This window comes from Peromyscus californicus, unplaced genomic scaffold (assembly GCF_007827085.1).
Source record: "Peromyscus californicus insignis strain IS unplaced genomic scaffold, ASM782708v3 Scaffold_24__1_contigs__length_46423439, whole genome shotgun sequence".
In the NCBI taxonomy this organism is placed as follows: Eukaryota; Metazoa; Chordata; class Mammalia; order Rodentia; family Cricetidae; genus Peromyscus; species Peromyscus californicus.
The window spans coordinates 5,067,759-5,074,043 of record NW_026294535.1 but is presented as its reverse complement, the minus strand read 5'-3'; the positions used below and the strand labels follow the sequence as shown (position 1 = coordinate 5,074,043).

The 6,285-nt window shown below is 50.1% G+C and overlaps 1 protein-coding gene across 1 annotated transcript in view; it reads left to right on the top strand.

Annotated features, from left to right (window-relative positions):
• Positions 1-601: 601 nt before the first annotated feature.
• Positions 602-6,285, top strand: part of Txnrd1 (thioredoxin reductase 1) — a 90,874-nt gene continuing 85,190 nt past the window's right edge. The window contains exon 1 of the mRNA XM_052752998.1: positions 602-720. The gene's annotated coding sequence lies outside the window, so the exon portion shown is untranslated. The remainder of the gene's footprint in view (positions 721-6,285) is intronic.

The following is a 6,285-nucleotide window of genomic DNA, read 5'->3' as shown; positions in this document are numbered from 1 at the left end:
AAAGCCTAAGCATAGTAGTGCATGCCTCAGGCAGCAGAAACCAGGGGATCCTTAATTGGAGGTCAGGCTGGGCTACACAGACTCTGTCTCAATAAACACATACACAGCTTATTTTTTTTAAAAATAGGGTAGTAGGATGGCGGGTGTACCCGCTTCTCATTGCCAGATGAGGTTTTGGTGACAGTGGAAGTCGGGTGGCTGGCTGAGTGTCTCACAAGGCTACTGAGAACCGGGGACACGGCTCAGTATGTAACAAAGGCATTTGCCTGATGACCTGGGCTTGATCCCGGAAACCCAGAGGGCAGAAGAAAACTGACTCCTGACTTGTCCTCTGATCTCCACGCGTGCATCATGACACGCGTGCGCCCCCCCCCCCCCCACACCACCAAATGTTAAGACGGGCCGAGAAAACAAACAAAAACAGGTGTATGGGGTACCACCGAAAAGCAAGCTGCACCCCCTCCGGCTCACCCCACCCCACCCTGCTAGCTCTCCCGCGGCCCCGCCCGCCGCGTATCCCGCCCCTGGCCGGCAGGGGGCGCGCGTGCTCCGCTCGCCCTCCTCCTCCTCCTCCTCCTCCTCCTCCTCCCGCGCGCTCTGACCCCTCCCCGCGTGCCGGGGCTGCGCTCGCCCGAGCCAGGAGGAGGAGGAAGAGGAGGAGGAAGAGGAGGGGACGGTCGCCGGAGGCGCGGAGGGCAGGAGCCGGCGAGGCTGTGTCAGGTACGGCCGAGCCCGGCTTTGCAGCCCCTCCACGCTGCGGGGAGAGAGACGCCCCCACGGGAGCGGCTCTCCGGGGAGCATCCGAGGGGTCGGCGGCCGGGCGGGAGCGGAAACGGGCTCAGGCCACCAACGGGTAGCCACCCTGCCCGGGTGAGCCGCCGCGGGTTCGTTGGAGGCCCCGACCCCGCTGGCCGCCGCGACCTCCCGCAGCCCCCCCGGCCCCGGTGGAAGCGCTTCCCGCCATGGTTTCGAGTAACCCCAGTTTTACAGGTGAAGAAACCGAGGCTCGCAGAGGTTAGGAAACTTGCTCAGAGTTACCCAGCTGGAGTGGCAGCGCGGGGACCCAAGTGGAGGCCACTGGGCTTCGGGGGGCTCTGGCTGGCATCATTGGTTACACACACACACACGTCCTTTATAGGTTCCCAAAGGGAAATCCAACACTGCGCCCCGCCCTTCCGCGGAGATGGTGAGATAGGGCTCACCACGTAGGGTGCAGAGCTGGTGAGGGAAGGTTGGCAGGGAAGGTGTGTGAGGAGGGAAGGGCATTCAGGGGCCAGGGCAGCCCCAGGGAAGAGCATGCAGAGGGCCGAGAAGAGCTGAGCACTTGGGATGGGGAAGGGGAGGTCTTCGGGGGGGGGGGGGATAGGAGAGTTCCCACGCGCGAAGGGCAAGTAGCTAATGTGGACGTCACTTTGGTTTCTCATCTACCGTAAGGGAGTTGGGATGTCCCAAATCGCCCTCTATGAGGCACCTCAGGACGCCCCCTGACTCCCACGTGCTATCACACCTTTAACTGGGTTACTTTGAACACGGTCACTTTATATACACAGTTGGAAACATAACCAATTTTGTCCCCCCCCTCCGCCCAAGCTGAGGACTGAACCCAGGGCCTTGCTAGGCAAGTGTCTACCACTGAGCTAAATCCCCAGCCCCAAACATAACCACAGTTACTGTCTTTATAGTTTTGTGTTAACTTGACACAGGCGAGAGTCATTTGGGAAGAGGGAACCACTATTGAGGAAACGCCTCCATAAGACTGGCCTGTGGGGGCATTTTCTTAATTAGTGATTGATGTGGGATTGATTGACACCATTTTCTTGGTGTCATACACCCCTGGACAGGTGGTCCTGAGGCGCATAAGAAGGCAGGCTGAGCATGCCACGGGGAGCAGCCAGTAATCGGAAACTCGCCATGGCCTCTGGTGTAGTTCCTGCTTCCGGGTTTCTGTCTTGAGTTTTTGTCTTGATTTCCTGTAGTGATGGAATGTGACCCGAGAGCTGTAGGATGAAGTGAACCCTTTCCTCTCCAAGTGGCTATTGGTCATGGTATTTTATCACAGCCATAGAAATCCTAACTAAGGCACTGACTTAATTAACCCTGTTGAGGTGTTTAGTTCAGTAGTGATAAGTGAATTTTCACTGTGCTGTATATCTCTGGAACTCTCTTATGGCACGTTTACCACTTCCTGTTTCCTGATCCCTCCAGCTCATTCTATGTTTCTGTGACCCTGACCACTTGAGGTTCCTTATCCAAGTAGAATCACACAGATAGAGTCGTTTTGTGGCTGGCTTATTTCACTTCGCAAGAGAATGTCTTCAGGTTTAATCTTTTTCATCTAAATAATAGTCCATTCTAGGTTCAAAGTACATCATGTTTTATCCTTTCAATATAGTGAGATTTTGAGGGGCAGTGTTGGGGATTTTTTTTTTAATGCCGAATGCCGTTTATTGAAGGAAAGTGTTGGGGATTTTATCCAGGGCCTTGCATAAGTGTTCTACCACTGAGCTACAACCCCAGTAAATTCACATTTTTAGTAGACTATCTTTTATTAATTCTTTGATAATTTTACACATGTAAATAATGCATCTGGATCATCTCCATTGCCAACCTCCCCCTCCCCCAGGCACCTGGGGCACCCACATCTCCCACCCCACTCTGTGTGGCCTTTCTCTCTGGTTATGGCTTTTTTTTTTTAATCCATTGAATCCATAGTGCTGCCTGCAGGAATGTTGATTGACCTGATTACTTAAGCTTGTACAGGTCACCATAACTGCAGAGAGTTTCTTCTCAAGGGCAGTAGCCAAGTCACATCAGCTCTCCTCCCCATCCTGCCTCTTAACATTGTCTTACCCCTCTTCAGTGGTGTGTGTGTGTGTGTGTGTGTGTGTGTGTATGTGTGTGTGCGTGCACATGTGTGTGCATGCGTGAGTTTGCAGGAGTATAGCATATGACATCAGAGGACAGCCTCAGGTGATGGTCCTCAGGCACTGTCCATATTTTTAGACAGGGTCTCATTGGCCTAGCTACTATTCCAGGCTATCTCTGTTTCCCTTGCCAGAATTACAGGTCTATATTACTGTGCCTTTTTTTAATTTTAATTTTTATTGTGTGTATGTGTGTATGTGTGTGTGTATGTGTGTGTATGTATGTGTGTATGTGTGTGTGTATGTGTGTGTATGTATGTGTGTGTATGTGTGTATGTGTGTGTGTATGTGTGTGTATGTATGTGTGTGTATATATGTGTGTGTATGTATGTGTGTGTGTGTGTGTGCCTGCTTGTCTATATGTGCACCATGTCCCCTGGAACTGGGGTTACAGGTGGTTGTGAGCACGTGGCATGGGTGTCGGGAAATGAACCCACTGCCTCTGCCAGAACACCAATCACTCTGTGCCTCTAGCCATCTCTCTAGCCCCCTTTTCCTTTTCCTCACACTTTGGAGCGGGAGCTTACTTACTTACTTATTTACCCAACTTACCCTTGTTTTACTGTGTGAAGCTGAAGTGTGGGCTTGTTTTAAGTACTGTTCTTAAAAAGCACCACTTTGTTCTAGCCATTTTTCTACACTTCACACGCGCGTGCGCGCATGCGCAAGCACACACACACACACACACACACACACACACACACACACAGGCATTAGACACGCTCCTTGTGTAACACTTATAAACAGTTCTAGACGCCCTTTCTCTGGAACGACACTGCACAGCAACTTTACTGAAATGTGAAGAACACAATCTTCCCTCATTTGTGCTAAGTCCCTAGAAGCCGGTTCCCACGTGAGCATCTGGGGTCTGATGGGAAGTTTCCCACAGTCTATTTCCAGCTGCTAATGACGCCCTGTCTCAACTGACTGAATGACTCTGCACCCAAGCATCTATTGTTTATCGGGCATCGCGGACTCAGATAAACCGGGGTGACCTCAGCCTTCGAGCATACAGTCCACTGGAGAAAATGCAGTGTCATGCATGGTGTGCTGTTCGGAAGGTGGAGGGCGCCGGCAGCTTGGGGAGAAGGGCAGAGGGAGTACATTTGGGTGCTTAGCATTTAGCATGTGTTTTTGCTATAACACGTCCCATTCTTTCTTAATTAGCTTGTAAAAATTTTTCCTGCTGGAGTTTTGAAGATGAGGAATGCATGGCAGTCATTCCTGTAGCTCCCCCTGTCCTTGGCTCCCTGCCCGACAGGCGGACACAGGCATCCATCTGCACCATATGCAGAAGGGCACTTACAAGCGAGGGAACCTTCCAGAAACTGGAGCAGTTAAGACTGACCAGCTTCTCAGCAAGGCAGGGGCCGGTGTTTCTCTAAGATGGCCCCAAGACCACTTGCAAAAGTTGATTACATGGGAGCTGGGAATGTGGAGGTTACAAACTCACTTTCCTGAACCTAGTGACTGGGTCTCAGACCCTGGGTGCATTGGGTGGGGGATGAGGCTGAGAAAGCCACCAGGGACCCCTGAAGCAGAGGGAGAGGGGAAGTAGGAAGCTGGGCGTGGACATCTCCTGACTGTCACGCTGGGAACCCCAGTCAGAAGTTAATATTGCATGATCTGCCGGGCAGTTGAGGAAAAGATTAGCTTTTTGCCAATTTTAATGTCATAACTTACATCTTTGTCCATTGCTGGTTCTCTGTATGTGCACAGACTACCTAGAGCTTCTAAATTATTTAATATTGAAAGTAAACTTCAGACTTAGAGTGGGTTAGATCCTTGAAAGGAGGAGTTGGAATCTGTGTACCTTTCTTCCAGGGAATAACTGAGTGAGTATTCCTTCTCACCTGGTTTCTAGCCCCGGGCTTCACTTTGCTGGTGAACTAGTCTACCATTAATGTAACATTAATGTAAAGTGATAACGGATGTTTACTCAAAAATGACTTCTCATATCTCCTCTAAAAATGGTTTTCGTTATTTTATGTGTATGGTGTTTTGTCTACACATAGACCACGTAAGTGCCTAGTGCTCACGAAAGCCGGGAAAACGGCATTTAGATCCCCTGGAACTAGTTATAGGTGGTTATGAGCTGCCACATGGGTGCTGCAAACAGAACCTGGGGGCTCACTGTGTAGATCTGGTTGACCTGGAACTTTTCTAAGTAGACCGGGCTGGCCTGGAACTCACAGAGATCCACCTGCCTCTGCCTACCGAGTGCTGGGATCGATGGCGTGTGCCACCACACCCTTTCTGTTTTTTAACTTAGCGTACAAAGCAGCAGGTTTCATTATGGCATGTTCATTCCTGTGCCACTATTATGACTTCTTCCTGTCCCCCTGCCCCCCCCCCCCCCCCCCCCCCCCCCCCCCCCCCCCGCATCACTTCTCTACCTGTCTGTTTAGCCGATGGTAAAGTGGTTTTCAACCTTCAGGCCTGTTCAGCGTGCCAAACTGAATATGCCACCAACATTGACCAGTGTGTAAAAGGTACCTTGGCCGCGGTTGAGTGCGATGGTAAGGTATGTCCACACAGACATTCACTTCAGATAACCATGTGCATTAGAGGAAAACCTGAGCCAGACAGGAAGTAGTTCACTGGCTGAGAAGTGACTTATGGGAAGAATGACAGGCTACCTCACTCGGGATCATGTTTTCCAGCTCCACCCATTCACCTGTACATTTCATTTTTCTTAACAACTGGATAATATTCCATTGAATAAAGTGGCGCAATTTCATTGTCCGTTCATCAGTTGATGGACATCTAGGCTGTTTCCAATTTCTGCCTATTAAGAATAGAGCCGCTGTGAACATGCATGAGCAGGTGTCTCTATGGTAGGATGTAGAGTTGTTTGGGTACATGCCCAGGAGTGGTGTATCTGGCTCTTGAGGTAGATTGATTCACAGCTGAGGAACCGCCACACTGATTTCCATAGTGGCTGTACCAGTTTGCACTCCCGCCAGCAATGGATGAGTGCTCCCCTCACCCCAGTCCTCACCAGCATGAGCTGTCATTTGTTTTAATGATCTTGGTCATTCTGACTGGTGCAAGATAAAGATCTCAAAGTATTTTTTATTTGCATTTCCCCGATGACTAAGGGTGTTGAACATTTCTCAGTGTTTCTCAGCCATTTGTGTTTCATCTTTTGAGAATTCTCTGCCTCAGTTTTAACTTGGGTTGTTTTTCTTGATGGTCAGTGGCTTTTTGTTTTTGTTTTATATATTCTAGAGACTTGCCCTCTATCAGATGTATACTTGGTAAAGATCTTTTCCCACCCTGTAGGCTGCTGCCCTGTCTGAATGATGGTGTCTTTTGTCACACAGAAGCTTTTCATGCGGTCCCATTTATTAATTGTTGG